Raw genomic sequence first — 20,659 nt, 5'->3', positions numbered from 1 at the left:
CCTGCAGAGTCACTACATGGTCACCCTTGGGCTGGCTAAAGTGCAGAGCTGGAGCTTTCTTGCAGCCAACAGTAGATATTCAGCTTCTTCATGGAAACCCACCTATGAAGGCTTGTAGAGGTCTACCTCCGCTCCGGATGCAGTGGATTACCCATGTTGAGGGCACTGTGGTCTGCACTGCTGCAGAGAGCAGAGTGGTTGTGAAGGCTGGGGAAGCAGGGGAAACTGAAGATTAGAGCCCTGAGAGGCAGTGGCTAGAAAGGCTTATCTCCCACCATCTTCTGGTACCTGAAAGCCACACTGAGTATCTTGTCCCAGAGGTAAAATTAACAGCTACAGTCCAGGCCAGGGCACAGCCCTTATCTAAAACCTTAACGGGAGGTGGATTTGATCTGAAGACAGCAGAGGAGCATTCAGGTATGAGGCCTAAGTTAACCTCTGGGTATAGCCTGTTTAAGCAGCCAGAGAGCTTAGGTCTGATTAAACCCACGGCTGTTCCCCCTCCTTGCTTAGGCTACAGCCTCCAAGTATTTATGTGCCAAAACATTTTCTCTCTCAATCCCATTAGCTTGTCCTGGATGCTTGAGAACTATGGGCATATTATCCCTTCCAGTAGAGGGGAAAACAGAGGCATCAGAGGAGAAAGTGGCTTCTTCCTGTTTATTCAGTCACTCAGAGGCAGACAGGAAAAAAATGGTCCCCTATGTCATGTTTTCCTCCAAGAGAAACCATCTGTTTTGCTGGAAAAGAGAAGGCTCAGTGTGCTTTCTACTTGAAACCACTGCCAAAATATTTTGTTTGGACTTTTCCAAACAAATCCCCTTTTTTTTTTTGTTTGAATGGATTTATCCCATTCAATTCCCAGTTACCTGGCTGCTGGTATTTTTTTCAAATGGGGAAGGAAAGCACCAGAGAAGTCATATTCCCAGAGGAGCTTCTGGTTTAGTTGGAGACAATTTCAACCCACAGCCCAATAGGCAGGACAAAATCCCTTGGGATTATGCCAGAAGAGTAAGGGTAAGGTGTCTCCCCTTGGAAAGCCATCTGGGCTGTGGATGTTGCTCTGGCTGTTCCAAAGCTATCACAAGATGTCAGGAGCTGCTATGGAGGGGAAAAGGGGGTGACACAAACAGGGGGTGAGACACTGGTTTACCTGAATCGTTAAAGCTCTTCTGATTCTTGCCCTCTCCCCATTGCGAGGGCTGGAACATCATCTGCTAACTAAGCACAACAGGAATAATGTCAGATGTGATAAAGTATTGGTAGTCATATCTGATCAACACTATGTAAGACTCCATCCTATTGCCAACGCTGATTTATCTCACTCCAACCTATCTTATCACCAGTACTCGCCTATTTATCACCTGCACATATCACAGGACATAGTGGCCTCTTTACTTCTTCAGCTATTCAGGCACTTAAGTTTTGTTCAGCAGCACAGCAGCTACATGACTAATGGGGGGGAAAACCCACCTCCTCCTGCTTTGCTTTCAGAGCTTGCTTCTGGAGCTGGAAATCGTGTTACCAACACAGCAACTGCAGATACCACCTTCTGCTGCATAAACCATGCACTACAACAACAGCAACTCTGCATTGTAAACAGCAAAAATAAAACGTGGACAATTTCAGTGGGATGAAAACTCGTGACAAAGGAATCAAAAGAGGTTGTAAAAACCGAACATCCAACTGTGGGAGTCAGAGAATGACGGTCACGCAGGGAGAAAGCTGGGAAAGCTGGTACCTAACTGGTGTCTCGGCCTCCATGAGCCAGTCAGCTGGGAAATCTTGTAGCCACAAGGCCAGAAAGTCCAAGGCAGTGTAGGCAGAAGGCTGAGCTGGCAGGTTCAAGGCAGGCTGCCCATGGGACATCCTGGCCGAGGCTTGCTTTGTTTCCACCGAAAGCTTTGACGGAATCGAAACCTTTCCACAGAGCACTTCAATTCAGTCTGATCAGCATTTTCAGGTGGAAAACTCTTCTGTAGGAAAATTTCCATCCAACTCAAGTCATTAACTCCCGGGGGAAATGAGTATAACGTGGGTGTCACAGTCATGTCAGATGTAGCAGTTGCCACATCCTTTGGCGTGATGTAACCAGGGATGTGGTGTAACAGGCGATGGAGAACCAGCTTCCTCCCCAGACCTACAGCATCAGGGTACCATGTCTTCCTGGCCAAACTTAAGAAATGGGTTTTGCCCACCCATGAGTGAATTTTGGGAAATGGGTTGAAATGACAAAGAGCCCTGGACTTCAAGTGAATAGGAAATCCTGTTGAGGCATGGAGATGTGGATTTCCATCTTTGCTCTGAGCTATCTCCCTGCCATTTTTGTCTCCAGACATACACTGTTCACCTTTGTAAGTTCTCTTTGTTGTTCCATGGCAATGTCCCACTCGTTTGCAGGTGTAACACAATATGTTCTACTGTAGCAAATCTTACGTTTCTCTAAGATTTTAATGGTTTTAATTGCAGTTAAGAAGCACAGCAGGAACCTATGTGGGAGATTCTAGCTCTTTCCCATCATCATTTTTTACAGCTAAACAAGCCGTAACTTCAAAAAAGAATTCAAGACCTTTGTGGCAATAAAAAGAAGAGAATCACAAAACATACTTTCTTGCTCCAACTATTTTAATACAAAATTCTAGTAGAATAACTAGTAGAAGACTTTAATAAAGCAGAATAAAAGTACTGATACAGAAAAAAATACACCTGTGATTAATAAAAGATAAAACATATCATAGAATCATAGAATAGTTAGGGTTGGAAAGGACCTTCAGATCATCCAGTTCTAACCCCCTGCCATGGGCAGGGACACCCCACACTAAACCATCTCACCCAAGGCCTTGTCCAACCTGGCCTTGAACACTGCCAGGGATGGAGCATTCACAACCTCCCTGGGCAACCCATTCCAGTGCCTCAGCACCCTCACTGTAAAGAACTTCCTCCTTAGATCCAATCTAAACTTCCCCTGTTTAAGTTTTAACCCATTGCCCCTCGTCCTACCACTACAGTCCCTAATACCATATAATCAGTGGGAAAAGGGAATGCAGTATGTATTGTGCGCTTGTGCTTTAACTGCTATGAAGAGAAACAAGGATGGGAAAAGTTTTATGGACCATAAATGGGTTAAAAACCACACACAGGATGACAGATCCTGAATCATGCTAGAAGTTCACCTAGCACAGCATTCATTTTCCCAAATGTAAAGCAGCAATGGGAAAGAAGCTGTGTGGAAGCCTAAGACTTGCTATTTAGGGCAGCCTGTTCAACACCCCTGGTGCTGCTTTGGCGTATTCAGAAAAATCACAGATAAACTTACACTGGGAGGAGCTGCAAAGATAAAGCAAAGGTGGAGGAGGGCCAGAGAAGTTACTAAGTAGGAGCAGAAATAGCCATGTGGGCTTAGACACAGAAAGGGGGAAGATAAAGAAGTATTTTGGGGATATAAACCACTCAGAACAATCTACTCTCAGAGAGGGCCTGGAATTTAGCAGATGGCAGTGAAGACATTGGCACAGTGAAGACTTCAGATTATATTCTGAGGCAAGTGTCAACTAACGAAAACTTATTTTAAAGGTAATATTAAATCCACTTTGTCATGTTTAGTCCTCTATTTCGTGTGAAATCGTCTGGTTTGTCTCCATTAATGTGACTGTAAGAAAACCTAGAGGAGAGATTTTTGTTCATTTCTAAGTAGCTTTTCTAAATCAATGACCCTGCTTGATTGTAGCTTCCCCTAACCAAGAACTCCTGCTCTTTTCACTATGCTTTCAACCTTGCTTCTCTGTATATTGGCAGTAGAGCAAGGCAAAGGGCACACTCCTGAAAGGAGCCTCATTTGCTTCCCATACCCAACCGGTTTTGCTCTCCTTTGTGCAGGGGTCAGAGCCCAGAAGAGGATAGATAAAGCCAGCTTGACAAGCTGGAAACAGGAGCTCAAACTGATGGAGAAAAGGACACAGCTTCCATAGTTCTTTATCTGTCTCTGGGATCACAATACCTTTGCAAGTCACAGACTGTAGAGGACCAATGCAAAGGAAAATAGATCTAATCAGAAGAGTTCAGATGAAGAGGGAATTAAGTGATGGGGATTTGTGGAGGTCATTCTTCCCACCTAGTCAATGGAAGGAGGATGTAAATGTTCCTTTTGAACACTTTCCAGAGGACAATATGACTTACAGTCAGAAAAAGTAACCTTCACTTTTCCTTTCTGCATCCTGTTTTTGCCCCATTTATACTGCAGAACAACATCTCTGTGCAGAAATTGTCAGGCATGTTTATGCCCTGGCATGCGTAGGTGAGGTTTAGTGTGTGTGCCTATGTACACATACAAACTTCAGTAATGGCCCAGAAATGCTAACTTATTTAGATGGGATGCTAGAATTTTGTGCTTTGACTTCAAGGGGGGAATTGTAGAATCGTAAATGAAACTTCAGGCCTCAGCTTCCACATTAAGAGGTTCTTAAAGGATCTGTTCCTTTAAACATCTCGTAAGTAGGTTTCTGAGAATGTGATTCCCATTTAGTAAAGACCTGCACATGAAAGGAGTAGCTTCTCCATTCAGCCTCAGGTCATTACTGGAGTATAGATTACAACAAGTACATTTCTGCTCATCAGGAAGTGTGGTCTGCATCTGTAAAAACCAAGAAGGGGAGGACAGGTACAGAGGGGATGGAAGAAGAGCGCCCCAAGAGAGGAAGAAGAGTGCCCCAAGAGAGGAAGAAGAGCACAATTGTTCTGACTATGCCTGGGTTTGACACACAGCCCCCATGTGAAGCAGCTTCAGTCCCTCTCCCTGTAATTCCCAAGCTTCCTGCAGCACCTTCATCCTTGTCTCACCGAGTCCACAAAAACCTCTCTGCTGGGAAGCAGCAAAGGGGACTCGTGGAGGAATGAAGGATCCAGTGAAAAACCCTCCCTCTGCCCTGCCTCAGCTGCTGCCTGAGGCAGTCAGAAAACTACAGGCCTCTTGTGCTGACCCCATTTCATCTCAAGTTGCTTGAATAGCATCCTTTAGCCTAGCAATGGAACGGTGAAGTGCTGGCACACCCTGGCCCCAGAGTGGCAGTGCTGACACTAGGGATGTCAGTGTTCTAATACCAGGAGCTGCTGCCAACTCTTAAACAATGCTCAGGCGTGACAGAAGGGACCAAGGAGCTTTCCAGCCCCTCAGGCCAACTGCTTCCCTGGGATAAATCCTGCCAAAATGTTTGCCTGAATGCGCAGGACTGCAGTGATAGAAACAAAAGTCAACCCAATTCCGAAAGCCTCCAAGACCAGAGCAGTGAGAATCCAGTTAAGTGTTAACCATCCTTGCAGTCCAAACCTGAATCACCATCCATCCTTCTCTAGTTCTGTCTGAGTTTTCTTATCTCCAGCCAGGCTGGATGGGACTTTGGGCAACCTGGTTTAGTGGAAGGTGTCCCTGCCTGTGGCAGAGGGGTGGAACTGGATGAGCCTTATGGTCCCTTCCAACCCGAACCAGTCTGGGATTCTCGGTGGCAGCAAGTTGCAGAGCTTACTGTTCTGTGAAGGTTTTTACTTCAATTAGGCTAAAATGTGCAGTGTCTTGTTATTAATTCCCTGCAGCGATTGGCAGAATGGCATGAGGAGCTGTAGACAGGGTCTATTCTTCTTGGTAGCTGGGGTAAATGACCACTGAAGGCAGCTATCCCCTAAAGATGCTGTTGTGGCGCTTTCTATTCCCTCTCCCTCTCTGCTACCAGTGTGCAAGCAATTCCTCTTGAAGTCAAGTAAAATGTCCTTGCAGGTAAAGCCCAGCTCAGCTGGAATGAAAGTGAGCAGTGATTTGTTCACTGGGGCTCAGGAGAACAGCGCGAAGAAGCCAAAAGGGATGTAAGCCTTTGAATGCAAAGGAGAAACACCCTGTGGTTGCTTGTGTGGGTACATGGGTGAGGTGAGGTTTTGAAGATGAGGTTCAGATACAGCATCTCACCAGGAAAGGTGAGACTTAACGTGACGTTTGCAGGTTTCCTGCTCTTCTGGTAACAGCACTAAGTGTGCTCAGCTCTACCTTGAGTTAGAAAGAGAAACAGAGAGGGACCACATGCCTGGGAGGCACAAAAGAGCCCCCGGGGGAAGCTGGGCAGATGTTGTCCTTGCAGCAAAAAGCAAGCGGTCCCATGGCTATGTAGTTAGAGCCGTTTCTAAGTTTTCCTGCTCCTGGCAATGATTTTGACAACAGAAAACAGGAAAAGGGTTTGGCTTTTGGAGAAGTTTGGCTTTGCAGCCTTTGGAAGGGGTTCTTAAAACTCCATGGCTGAAAAGTAATCTGGCTGCGAGCTTTTGCTCGTCCAAGCTGAAAAGCACTGGGGAGAGGGAGAAGCAATGAGAGATGCTTTAAAATTTCTACTCTGAAAATTCGATTTTAATTGGAAAATTGATATCTGCTGTGGGAAAACTTCTTGATGGAAACACACATTTCTGTGGAAAAGCTCTCAGTGCCCAACAGGGGATGCGATCACCCAAGCTCTGAAAGTCTGAAATGCAGGCAACCAGCTAGAGAAACGCTGCTTGCTTTTACAGCCTGGTGTAATGGGCTAATCCCTGTTCACTACGCTCGTCCTTATAAAGGCTTTTGATTCCTCTCTTTCCATAACTAACAGTCCATTTTGACATGCAGTGTTTTGACTCTAAATTCAAGAGGCAGTAGGGAACTTGATATCAGAATCTTATTTCTTTACAGAAGAAAACCCAGCTCTTGTAAAAATTAAATATTTTGAGGGAAAATGTCCATCTTGCCAGACAAAAAAACCCAAACTTTACAGCATTATTTCCTAGTGGAAAAAAAAAAAAATTAGCAAAACACATTATTCTCAGCATGCTTAAACTTACTATTGTTTGGCCTGTCAAGCCCAACTCAAGTATTAATTTGCAGTTCTCGTCTGCCTTGAACTGCATCCACATGCAGTGACCATTATTAAGTCCGGATGCTGATGCCTCGTGCCCTTGTCCCCCTTTTGGCACAGCCCCCAGGGGCTGGCAGTCCTGTCCCTGTGGTGTGTTCTGGCTGAACCACCACACCACATCACATTGCACAGCACAGAGCAAAGCCTGCTGGGGATCCCAGCCCACAGAGGGGAGCAGGGATGCGAGGGCACAAGATTCCCATGCCAGAGGCTTTTTCAGGAAAACCCACTTGTGAATGGGATCTAGCTTTGGGAACAGCACAGTAAGATTAATATGCAATAGTTGTTTTAGTTCTGATTTATATTGAGAATAAGTTCTTCTCTATGAGGGTGCTGAGGCGCTGGCACAGAGTGCCCAGAGAAGCTGTGGCTGCCCCATCCCTGGCAGTGTTCAAGGCCAGGTTGGACACAGGGGCTTGGAGCAAGCTGCTCCAGTGGAAGGGGTCTCTGCCTGTGGCAGCGGTTGGAGCTGGATGAGCTTTAAGGTCCCTTCCATAATCTGGGATTCTGCGTTCAAAAGAGGTGACACGATGCATCTTACATACTCAGCAGTGCCCAGTGGAGCATTCAGCACCCGAACTGGTTCACACTCGAGTAGAACGCTTGTGGCTGATGCATACAACCAATGAGGTGAGGCAATGCTGGTATGGTATTGCATCAGCACATAAAGATAACTGGAGGTGATCACTGATCTTTGATCAGATTCATGGTCTCCTCACAAGAACGCATACTCTCAAAGCACGCTATTCTGGTGTTGAAGGTTCCCCAGGATTTAGAGGGTCTGAGCTAAAGGAGTTTTGAGAACAATAACGCATCTTCTGCATCTTCAGCCCCTACAATTTACTTCTTCACAATCACTGAGAGTCCTGGGTTTCTTTTCCTGTTCTGGGGCAGGCTGAGGGGCTTCATCTCCCCAACAGCCTGCTCGCTAAAGGCTTGATGTGGTCTGTGACTGGCACAGCAGGGACACTGTGACTGGCAGCACTGTAACTCTCCTCCAGACTGCTCACTGTACACTGCCTTTACGCCCAATGCAGAGGAAGATGCTACGGTGTAATTGTTTTTCTTCTCAAGATAATAATCTAAACCAGATCAGATCACTCACACACTAAAAACATCTGTTCCTCTCCATTTACTGTAAGGGGAACCTTAGAGGATAGGGCCACATGTAGAAACCCTGCTTTTGCAGATACCTCCAGTTAAATGCAACCACTACTAATCAGACTCCCACTTTCAGGAGCAATAAGGAAAAGAGTGACCCCTACAGCTCAACCTCTTCCCAGGCCCGCTGTCCTGCGAAGGATTTGCTTTCTCCCTTGCTCACATTAATCCTGCCAGAAACAGTGAAAAAAACCAACCAAACTTGTTGCAGTCGTTTTGGATATCTGGACATAAACTGTCTGCATCACTGAGGCTGGAATTTGACTGCTGAAAGCTCAAGGAAATGATGGTTCCAACCCAATCATAAAATACAGGAGTTCTGGTAAGATTCCTGTCCCCTCCTGGACTTGGAGGACTTCTGTAGCTAAGGCACTGCACACACAAACATGTCCGAGTGAGCATCACGGACCTGTGTGTACAGCCAGGCACGTTTGCCTGGGAAGAGACACATTAAATTGCTGCTACAAACAGCTCCCCCTGACAGCATACAGGGCCACCTCCTCCATGCTGCTACTTTCAAAAGCTCATACCATCATGTCTCCAACCCATTCGTGCCCCTCCAAGCTGGGAATATCAGCTCTTATTGAATCACTGAATGCTCCTATACTCATTGAATGTCAGCCCCTATACTCATTGTCACGTACTCACTCCTCCTATGCTCATTCTCAAGGGATCAGAGCAGGCTGGGTGGGACTGGGGCCCCGAGCAGCATGAGCGCTTTCAGCGCACGCCTGTTTCCCCCCGGCGCAGCTCGGTGTTTTCCCCTTGCTGTCCACCAGGTGGCGCACGCTCCTGCCAGGCGCACGCAGGGCAGCAGGCGGCGAGGGGGGGGTCATTGCGGAGCTGCCCCAACACGTTCCTTGCCCCGGCTGCCCTCAGGGTGAGCACGGGAGGTTTTACACCTGTACAAGCAGTTTCATGGGTGCGTTTTACAAGGAAACGCAAGAGCACAAATGAGATTCTGGGGCTGCCGAGGCAGGTGCTGCGTGTACCTTATGCACACCATGAAGTCTTCTAAGCGATGATCATCCTCCTCCAGCCTGGCCTTGAACACTGCCAGGGATGGGGCAGCCACAGCTTCTCTGTGACAGAACCTCACCACCTTCACAGGGAAGAACTTCTTCCTTATCTCCAACCTGAACTTCCCCTGTTCCAGTCTGAACCCATCACCCCTTGTCCTATCGCTGCAGTCCCTGAAGCAGAGCCCCTCTCCAGCATCCTTGCAGCCCCCTTCAGACACTGGAAGCTGCTCCGAGGTCTCCACGCAGCTTCTCTTCTCCAGGCTGACCAGCCCCAATGTTCTCATGCTCCAACATGTTCTATACAAGGCGTATTGAAACCTTTCACATACCTTGAGATGCAGCCACCTCAGCAAGGGAGCCTCTCTTCCCCTGGGCCACCTAACAGAACTGGCAGCAGATGAGTGCAGACCACAGGGGGGTAGGTCCCAGCACAGCTAATTTTATCAGCCCATGGGGATTTAAGGGCAAATCCCGCCCTTGCCTCCTGCCAGGAAGCAGTAAGAAGGGGCCAGGTGTTGGGGCTGCCTTGTTCATGGTTGTTGCTCCACCATGCTCTGAGGGAAGGCACCTTGCTGAGGTCTCTGTAGAGGCTTAAGGTGGCAGGCAAGGCAAAGTAAGGTAGGGCTGGAGCTGAGGAGGGTGCCTTCTTCAGAGCTCGATGTCACCGTGAGCTGGGTGGGCAGACCTTGGAGATGGGAGAGGATGGAGGAATCGGGGAGATGGTGGGAGTGGGTAGCTCCTGGGTTTGGGGACCTGGCAGGGAGAAGGGCTCTGCTTTGAGGCAGTGGGGGTGCAGCCCTGCATTAGATGATCTTAACATCCTTTCCAACCCAAGCTATTCTCTCATCTCGCTATTTATCTGTACCTTAGCGACTTGCCCTGCTGCTTATTAAAGTGAGATTTATCTGGCTGCACCCATAGAGCCATCCTCCTCCTCTCCCTGCCCCTATTGCCCCCTGGGGCCCCCCTGTGCCACCCTCACTCCTCGCCTGGCTTCCTGAGTGACTCCACACCTACAACAGCTTTTTAAGCTTCCAGCTGGGGAGGGAGATCATCCCCCTCGCTGCCACTGCTGTGGCTGAGGCTCTTTCATTGATGTAAATGCTAACGGTAAGGTCAGAAGCAGCCGTGTTGGTGGCAGGAGCCACCTGAACCCCGGTGATGCTGCCTGCTCTGCCACCGTGTGTCACCGCTTCTTGTGTGATCACTGCATGACCCTGGGACACGGGTATGCAAAAAAGCAACAAAAAAAAAACACCAAAAAGGACAAAAAGAAAAAGAGCCCTGGCTGGCCCCCTCTGACACATCCCAGTGCAGGGCTGCCGCAAGCCAGTGAGGTAAGGCAGCAGTTAGTAGAAGAAGAGCTCATCATTGCCCTCTCGCACTGACTGGGTGGCTCTTGGGTGAGGAGCTGGTGCTGGATGACTCTGGGTGTTGCGTCCCAACCAGAAGGTAAGTCCTGGCCAGGGTGGTGGGAGGGAGTTTAAGTATTGGGGGTTGTGGGGCAAAGAAGGCAGCAATACCCTACCAGAAAAACACTTCTGTGCTTGTCCCTAGACCGCTGCTACTGTTCCTGAAAAGTGGATGGCTTGAGGTATGGAAATTACTTGCTTTTGTCTCTTGTTCATATTTTTTTATCTTTTTTTCCTTTTTGTTGTTGTTGGTTTTTTCTATGTTTTTTAATACTTTAAAAAATATTTTCTCTTCTCTTTTCTCTCTCTTCTCTCTCTCTTTCTTCTTTCTTATCTTTTTTCTATTTTTTATTTTTTTAGTTTTTAATCTTTGAAAATCTATTTTCTTCTTTTTTAATCTTTCTCCTTTTTTGATATTTTCCCCTTTTTTCATATTTTTACTTTGTTCTCCTCTTTTCTCTTTTCCTTTTTTCTTTTTCCTCCTCCTCTCTCTTTCCTATGTTATCTCTATGCTTTCCCATCTGTCACTGAATTCATCTTTCTCTAAACTTCTGACATTCAGCACTCCTCCCTGCCACACCTGCCAACACACCAACCCCTGTGTGCACGCACACACACACACAGGGATGCACACACGCTAACCATATTGCAGTGCCTGGTATCTTCCCCTCTAGTTTCTCTTCCCATCCTCAGAGGGAGCGGTGGAGGTGGTTATGTTTGTAGTTTCTATTGTATGTTTCTATTGTATTGGCCTAGTTGTCAAAGTTGGACAATTTTGTCTCCTGTTCTTTCCTATGAGCTTATTTTGGTTCAATCTCCTCTTCATATCAGAAACACCAGCATTTGTTCACTTGTACATGCCTAGCTGTGAGACCAAGGAAGAATTTCTTTCCTCTATTGAGCCAACTTCTGTTCGTTGTAGAGCATCACCTAGTGTCTCTATGGCAGCCAGCACAGCACTAGAGCTTGATAATAACACAGTGAACGTCAGGTGCTGGGTTCGCAGCCCTGAAGGGAGGGATGAGCACCATCTCTGTGGAGAAGCCACAGTAGAAAGGTGGCACCCTTGGGGGAGGACTTTCCCCCAGCAGCTACCACACTTGCAGAAGGACCCAACTCTCAAGGATGCAGCCCTTTGCATGTCTCATCACCTCCCCAAGCAAAGCTTTGTGCAGAGAACAGGAAAGGCAATCGGCCTTAGTGATACCGGTTGTTATTATGGAGTGAATGGCTGCCTAGGCCAAGAGCAAGAAGTTATTAACACCATGGGACTGATTGTTTCTAGCATTGCTGGGCTTGTAACGTGGTTTCTTCAGTTCACAAAGTTCTCTGCATCTCATTTCAAAGATGGAGAGGGCTCGTTGTCATCTCCCACTCCCCCTCTCTGACTTTCTCTTCTGTAGCAAGTTTGATAAGGACAGACAAAACTATTCTAAAGGTATGCAGGATTTGTATAAAAAGGCAGGTGAGACATTATTATCCTTAGATGAAGGTGTCAGTTTGTTGTGTGTTATTTGCAAAGCTGAGGGTGAAATAGGTCTTGTTTTGAACTGTAGTTCAAGCTGTAGTGCTGACAGCTGCCATGAAATTTTTGTATGAGGAAAAGGTGTATTTAACCCCCCTTTTTCTGCCATCCTTATTTTGTTTCAGCAAAACAATTAAATTTAAAGTGAAGAAAATAACATGTTAAATAGCTTAATTATATAAATTGAAGAGGGTGCTGAACGTCACAGTCATGAACTTAGAGCATTCATTAACTTCCACTTCCAAGGCAGTCTTTGGTGTTAGAAGCACTTTAAAATGGTAGGGAAAACTGCAGCCAGGGCTGAACACTACTGCGTGGTCTGGAAGGATAAAACCAGAGGCTGTACCTTGAAGCCACTTTTCCTACTTGCTGTCAGTGACCTCCAAAACAAAGCATTTCCTCCCCTCTGGCCAGACGTGGTATCCTCAGAGTTTCTCATTAGCCTTTAATTAAGATGCAGGAAAGTTGGGAATGTGCTGTCAGTAGGCCTAGAGAACTACTGAAAAGAGGTCCTGCTGCCTTTCAGTGATTGAATTTCCCCTGGGCACACTGTGCACCCCTTACCACACAAAAATCGTGGTACATTCTAACCCTTTCAGATCGCTGGAGGAGCAATGACCCTTTCTGTGTGCTTTGTCTAATGTTAAACACCATATTCTTTATAGTCATTGCAAGTAATATGCAGGAAAGTAGAGAGAGTAAAGCTGATACATGAAAGAAAATGAAACTGCAACCCTGAATTCTGTGGAATGAACCAAATTTCCCCTTCTGCGTAAGTGTCAAGATTGTAGATATAAATTGCATTAATGAAAGAGTGTACATTTGTTGAAAAAGCTAGTGAGCCTCATATGACAGAGATGTGTATCTATCTCGATGGTGCAAATCTGCCAAACCTCAATCTGCTCTTCAGCATCACTTGGTTATTTATATAAGCAACATTAAAAAGCATTTCCAGCTGCAGAATCTTATTACTAGCAGACACATAGTAAGAGTAGGGCATGCCAGCACAAGCTGCACTTTGCACCTGAAGAGGGAATTCAGGTACACATATTGGAACAGGAGTCATGCAGACAGTATAATGAGCCCAAAAGAGAGCAACAAAATTTTGTGCATTTTTTACATTTCCAGAAAAAAAGACTGTTTCTTTGCTCTGTATAACTAATTCCCATGTAACAGAATTTGGACATAGGCAGTAGATTTGCTTCTCCAATTGAAAATTAATGATGCCTGAGAGCAGATTTTGCACCTCACATGCAAAATCTAGTACATAACGAGTAGAGAGGCCTGAGCAGTGTGAAATGTGAAATTCCAGTTTGTTGCATTCCTTCTAGTTGGGTGTGAGAGGATGAAGCGTTGAACAAAGGATGCTGGTCTTGTCATATCGGTGTAGCTGAAACACTCAAGTAGCTGCTCCTCAGAACTACTTATATATGAGGTATGGACATCTTAAACAAGATCATTGTTTTCAAATCCCTTCCATGTATAATATTGAAAACAATTAGTAGCCAGTTTGCTTTTGATTTAAAGACAGTGTTACAGTAAGTAACTATTTTGATTAAAAAAACTTGTGAGGATGTTTCTTGGGGCATCCCAGACCAAGAAGCAAGCACTTAGAGACCACACAAAAGGTTGGAACCTCCTGTTTCTACAAGCAACAAATGCACTTACTGCATCTTACAGAATACAAGACTTTATATTTTTCAAGTCTCTAGGTATGGCATACTTTTTACTGCTCTAAATTTGAACTTTGCTGTGCTGGGGCTTATGACACATTAAATTTCTTGGGAGCATTCAAAGATAAGTTGGGAGGAGGAAAATGCAGTTCATCATTGTACTACATGCCAATTATCTCATATGTAGCATCTCTGCTTATCAGAAATAATTATTGCAATAACTATAGGCTGACTTCCATGCCAGCATCAGTGCAATGATCTGCAGACATCAGGCAGTATTTCAGAAAAGACTAATGGCTCCAGGGTCTGATATTTCTGATTGCCAACTGTAATGGGCTTCATTTAAAAAGACCACTTTTAAAATTCAGGGATCCTTTAAGATGTCCTTTAATAAGACTCAAAATCATTCCTTTTTCCAGTTCCGCCTTTAAAAGATGTCTTCTTTGCAGCAAGTTTTTACAAGTTACATTCAAGTGATGCTGAGTGGTAAAATCAAAATGTGAAGCGTGTTTTGTCTGGTTTGCGGCGCTGGTTTGCTGTTGTTGTTGAAAGGAAGGTTTCTGTTTGTCTTGGTTTTGATAATCCTTTGCAGCCACAAGAGCAGAACGCACTTTTCTCTAAGCAAAAGCTGAGGCACCTGCCTAATGAGGTAACTTCATCTAGCAGAGGATTTTGGAACAGCAGGTATTAGGAAAGCCTTATTAAGCTTCAGGCCTTTTTGCCTTGGTGACCCTGAAACATCTGTCCACTTGCAAGAGGTGACCCAAGGACCTCATCCCTGTGAGTCCTGCCCTGACTTTATCACTGAAACACAAACCTCTAGAGCACAAGGGAGTTTTTGCTGTTCAGCCAGTCTCATTCCTGGTAACTGGTCTCACAGTTTCCCCCGGCTGCAGTGTTGTTCTCTGCTTCCTGGCTAGGTTATTGTGTAGTGTTGGTTTGATGTGTTCCCTTACTATGCTACCATGAAGCAGCTTTGGTCTTCAGGGAGTCCAGGACTGGTCTCGTGCTCCTGGAGATCTATCTGACCTAAGAGTTCTGCCAGGTGAAAACCGTTTGATGAGCAATCTGACATGTGTCTAACTGAAATCTGTGCAGAGGTCACAGTTCCCTCCTTTTCCAAGCCTATGAAGTACGTCAGCTGAGATGCAGTTAAGAGCAGAATTTGTGTTTTCAGAAGAGTGTCCATTTTTTGGGGGGGATGTCAAGCAGTCTAGGCAGCAATTCCCACTGCCTCCATCTAGTAAAAGTATACTGTGAGTGCTCATATTGCAAGAAATAACCTAAGGGATGGAAGGAATAGTTCATTGTCTTCACTGCTCTAAAGAGCTGCAATCAAGCTGGTGATTTCTGCTGCTTTAGCAGAAACCTGGAATAAGTTGTATGGCATTAGTGGAGGCAGTCCATATTTGACTCTAATGTAGTTTCAGGCAAAACCCCAAATCCTAATTTCAAGCCTTATCTTCTTTTCTGATGATTCAAAAAGGAAACTGCAGTAATCAATTTGAATCTGGAGAAATCTAGGACTGGACCGTGTGAATTTATATTAACATTTCGCTTTAGTTACCCAGAAGTATTTTGAATCTGATAAAGCACTTATAAGCACCCTGTTGCTTTGAGCACAGAGGAACTCTATGATCTGGAACTGAAATTGGGAGTTTCATCTTTAGTACAAGTGGGTTGTCACCAGTTCTGTGTGTTATAGAAACTCAGAAGCAATCAATGCATGATTCTGCCTTGCAAAAATCTTCAAAAGCTTCATTGATTTCCTGTGATAGTAGAGTGAAAGGGAAACCTCTGATAAAAGATCCTGATATTAATTAATAAGTGAGAGATGTGGTCATGCTCTGTAGTGACTACCCTTTGCACACACGTATGAGTGGAGGAGGCCTGACAGTCTCCTAAACAAGGCAGTAGCAATGGCTTACTTCCTTTAAAAAGAAAAAGGAAAGCTCTTAGAGAGCATCGGATCCTTTGACAGGACTTATGCAAAAGAACACAAGGATGGGAGTCTTCCTGCCAGAAAATGATGAGAAAGGTGTCATGCACAGAAATCTGTGGTCCTTGATATGCTCCACTCCTGATCTGCTATATATTTTAACACCCCTTAGTGTGAATGATGTCTATTTTGTGATCATTAGTTTCTCATTCAGAAATGAGAGGGTAAGCGATGAATTTTATTTAGGTTCTGCAAAAATGCTTGTAAATGGGATGCTACGATCAGTCCTGCATTCTGGAAGGGCTTGTGCTGGAGCTAGGAGCAGGCAAACACTGGGAGAAAGTGAGAGAGCTTGGCTTTGGTTTGTCTATTGCAGATGTGTGGATGGCTTAGCAACAAGCAAGGGCTTAGCTCAGCTTTCTAAATAAGAAATAATTTGCAGCTCCTGATATAAGTGACTGCACGATGAGCAGGAGAGTAAGAATGAAGCAGGTCCTGTAAGTTTTACTGTCAGAACAAAATATATTGGGTTGGGCATTTTGAAACACATCTGGGAAAAGATGAAGAAAGGAATTGGGAATATCAGATACAGCAGAAGGCTGTGTTTCCTGATGCCTGGTGTTTGCTGGCGAGTGGATTTTGAAAAACGAGGAGCTGGCCTCGTTTTTATCAGGATTTGTACTGCTTCGTGACAGTGGTTGCAGCTTCTACAGAGCAACAGATTTTGTAACTTGTAAATGATTCCGCTCTGGTTTTAAAACAGGGATTTTGTGTGCCCTCAAGACTTACTAACTGCTCCTGATTACATCTAGGAAAGGTTAGAAATGTGTTCAGTTCTTTCCTGGTGGTTCTTGACTTCTAATTTCCAAGACAGAAAGCCACTGACTTGCTAACATCAATGGCAGCACTGCTTAAGGGTATTTCTGGCCTTGCCTCAGAAAAAACAGTCTCTGCTTAATTTTAAACACATACTTTGGTATCATTGATTTCATAGACTCCAATGATATTCTTGTGGTACAAAGAGGAAGGGACTTACCTTTGGGTCTAGACCACATTGCTTCTTCCTCATGATGGGCAACACGGTCTAGTGGGAGGTGTCCCTGCCCATGGCAGGGGTTGGAACTGGATGATGTTAAGGTCCAACCCAAACCAGTCTATGATTCTGTGAGGCATCACTATAACAATCTGGGGCAACCTTCAGGTAATTCTGAGCCTTATCTTTTTGAATCAATCTTCACTTAAAAAAACCCTGTTGTGACAGCAGGTTTTGTCACATTCAGTATGAACCAAGTGGAATTTTCCATCCTTCTGGGTGGGCAGAAGGAGGTGGAGAGCGGATGCAGGGCTGCACGTACTGCCAGTGGCACGTTGTGCAGGAGCATCCATCTGCTCATTCAACTGGAGCCAGACGTGTGAGTACCTGGGCTAGTTCTCCTCTTCTGCCATCAGTTGTGTGAGTGAAGATCTAGTGACTGGAAAAGACTTACTGCTGAGTTACATCAAGGTAAATGCAGCCACATCTTGCTGGTTCCTGTTCACACAGCAGACCCAGAGCGGACGCTTAAAACATCTGTGTGCAAGAAATAATGGGTTCATACCTGCCATCTAGGCTGCTGTGTATCACAATGGTTTTATGTGGGCTTCTATTTTACTGCTAATTTATTGCCTTTCTCTAAAACATGTGTCACAGGTTTGGTATAATACGGTCTGGTCCTGCAAATCTGTGCACTATGACTGTGCTCTCAGTAAGCCAGCTTCAGTAGTAAATGTAGTCTGGTCATGGTTAGCGTTGCCAAGTTGAGCTCGTTGGTGTTAGTTAGCTTGGGAGAATTCCCATGTGTCTCAGCATCGTTGCATCTGAATGAAATAGCTCAGTTATCTCTGTGCCACCCTGCATTGAGAAGCAACAACAAGGGGAAAAAGAACAGTTCAGTTGCTCATGCTTTATATGTTTCTAGAGCAGCGTCCACCAAGTAAGTGCTGAAACTGAAGGAACAAGACTACTAAAAATCTTGTAGCACCCAGAATAAAAAATCAACAAAAATTATCTGAAAAGACTGAGATCTTCATGGATTTGTATTTTCAGCTGAAACACTTAAATTTCCAATTACAGTATTTCAGAATTCAACTAAACTATCGCTGCTGAGTGCAATCTGCTGAAATGTCAGTAACTATGAAATAAAGCAGAGGATGAAAAAGGATTTCTTTGAAGTTCTTTACCAGAGGAAAAAACCCCAACTTTTATGAAGTATCTTAGACTGAGCCACAGTATTTTGTGGGTGCAGAGGCAAGCCAAATGAGCCAACACGGTGAAGACTTCATTGTTCAGCAGCGGCGTTCACTGAGGCATTTGCAGACCAGAAACTTTGTTACTTGCAAATAACCATTAACAGCTTTGGGGTTTTAAGGGTTTTGTAGTCCATTTCCAGTCTTATGGTCTGTTGTAGACCCACAGTTAAATTTAGAGGTCAGTTTGTTCCAGATAGAAATAGCTGAGCTGGTTTTGAGGGTAGTTACCATGAACAGTGCAGCCTTAGCCATGTGGGCTTCGACCATGGGGACTAAGGAATCAAGGAAAGCTTATACAGCTTACAAGGTGTAAGACCCAGCAGTTCTACTGCAGGTGGTTTGGTAATTTTGGGTAGGTTTACACAGTTTGAAGTCTCATACCTCAAGACTGAAAGACAGAACTAGTTCTGCTAACCTCTTAACAAATAACCTGTTGTAATTAGGCTGCAGAGACAGTGATTTAGTATCTTTGAGCCTAGAATTTTAGTACACCAGAAAGTTCAATATATTCCTTAGACTCTGAAATTGAGAGAAAAACTTGATTTTCAGGAATTCAGCATCTGTGGTTGTGGCCAGGTTTCGATAGTGATCCATTCCAGAGGATCCCTAGAGTGGGTCTTGGAACCTGATTTTCGAACAAGTGCCCAAATGAGCGCAAAGCTTCAGTGGAAACCAGACTTTAGAAAACCTGGCCTGATGGTGGAAATGCTTGAGTTTGAAAATCTGTCTGTAAAGGCACTGCAAGACATTGACAGACTTGCAGGAATGTTTGGCACTCTGAGCCAACGATGATTTGTGTGTTTTCAAAATAGACACCAGGCAAAATTGTGCCTTTGGCACATCACTGTTGTTTCTGAGTCAGTCTTCCTTTGAATTTGAGTTTAAAGCTTCGCCAGCAAGAGTGATTTTTCCTTCAGCAGCAGCCACAGAAGTACTTGACCTGTATGCCTGAACTCCAGGGCATTTGCTGTGCTTAGTCCTTTTTTTGCATGCTTTAATCAATAGACCCTAGGATTTCCCATTGAGGTACAAAAAGTGAGTAATGCGTATCCCTCAGTAGGACCTTTTAACCACTGCTTTAGCATGAATGTAAAATACTCAGGACTATGAGTAATTACAACAATATCCTGTCATCTTAAATAGTAAGATACTACCAAAACACAGATAGAACTTCTTTCTTATTACTAAGGTCAAGAAGCAGCAGCAAGGATCAGAACTTACTTACTAAGATTCTTGCAGTGCAGTGCTCCTGGTAAAAGTTTTCAGAGGTTTCTGTTGTAAAAACATGCCATGGGGCCTCTTTATTATCTCATTTTATCAGTGTACATTCTGAATAACTCCTGTGGGTTAGATACTGATGTACTAGAACGACTTGAGATTAACAGCTGAGCTCTGGTATTACTTTAGGATGATACAGCGTAATAGTGAAAAAATGGGTAGTTATCAAGCTCCACTATCATTAGCATAAAGCAAGGGTAGCTTTGCTCAAATTTGTGCTGATTTAAACTATTTAAATCCTAAATTCTGTAATTAAGGCAGGTAAACTGCAGTGATATTTCCATGGATTGGCTCTGACCTGTATGGGTGATGAATTGTGTGTGATGAGGCAGCTGGCAGTAAAAGTTCGATCTGAAAATCATTTGTAGGGGAGTTAATTTCATAATGGAATTATGTGCTTTAAGAAGAATAATTGGAAGCTTTCCTCCCTTTGTTTGTTTAAAATTACATTGAAAATCGAGTATGTAGTATGTGCTGAAATCTGTGCATGTCATATGGTTTAGTTTTAGGTAGTCATGCAATGAGAAGGGAGTTTGACTTAATGATCCTCAGAAGTCACTTCCCCCCTGAGATATTCTGTGTTATGGGAATACCGCAGCAAATCAACCATTTTCACTTCAGAGTAAAGAAAAGAAATCTCTAACACAGGGAAGATAAGCCAAGTCCCTCTGTGCACATCTAATTACATTGATATCTCTTATTTAATTAAAACATCCGTAGATGTATGCTCAGCTTTTCATTCTTGTGGTTTGGTTAAGAATTCTCCTCCTCAGCCTTGGAGGCCCCACTACCAAAACCAGGCCATGCAAACCAAATATGTTTTGGTTGGAAATGTATTGAGCAGTCAAATTCACACAATATTTTAGGACGTAAGAATTATCAGACTGAATTGGCTTAAAGGTCCTCCTGGCCTGATCTTTCGCCTTATATTTTGAATGACTACATTAGCCTGAGGCAACAAACTAACTTTCAATTTTATGTTGTATAAAGATGTGTTTCCTTTTGTTTCTTTGAAATCCATGGCCTGATAATTCCAGTGTATGTTCTTTATTCTTGAGAAATAATGAGTTAGCATTTCTGTTTACAGAAACAGTTCTAAATCTGTGGCTGTTCTGGTTGCCCTTTGCACCATCAACCCTAATTTTACTATATCCTTGGCAAAAAGAGTAATGTGAAAGTTGAGGGCTTGACTTACGATCACAGAAAAGTGAGATTCATCAGCTGTTTGATGATGCAATGTGTTCTGATTAAAGAAAAGTGTGTATCATCTAACAGATCTGCAATGAATCAGTTCCTGTTAGATATACATTTTTCCTGGAGGGCTTTGTATGAACTGCTGGAAAGTACAAAAGTCTGCTCCGATCTGCTGCTCAGAGTGGAGATAAGACAAAGAAGGGGAGATAGGTCTGAACCCTGTCTCTGAAACCTGAGCCC

Source organism: Pezoporus wallicus, unplaced genomic scaffold (genome assembly GCF_028554395.1).
Source record: "Pezoporus wallicus isolate ANWC-B61680 ecotype Strahan unplaced genomic scaffold, APGP_CSIRO_Pwel_v1 scaffold_14062, whole genome shotgun sequence".
Taxonomy (NCBI): Eukaryota; Metazoa; Chordata; class Aves; order Psittaciformes; family Psittacidae; genus Pezoporus; species Pezoporus wallicus.
This window is presented reverse-complemented; position numbering follows the sequence as displayed.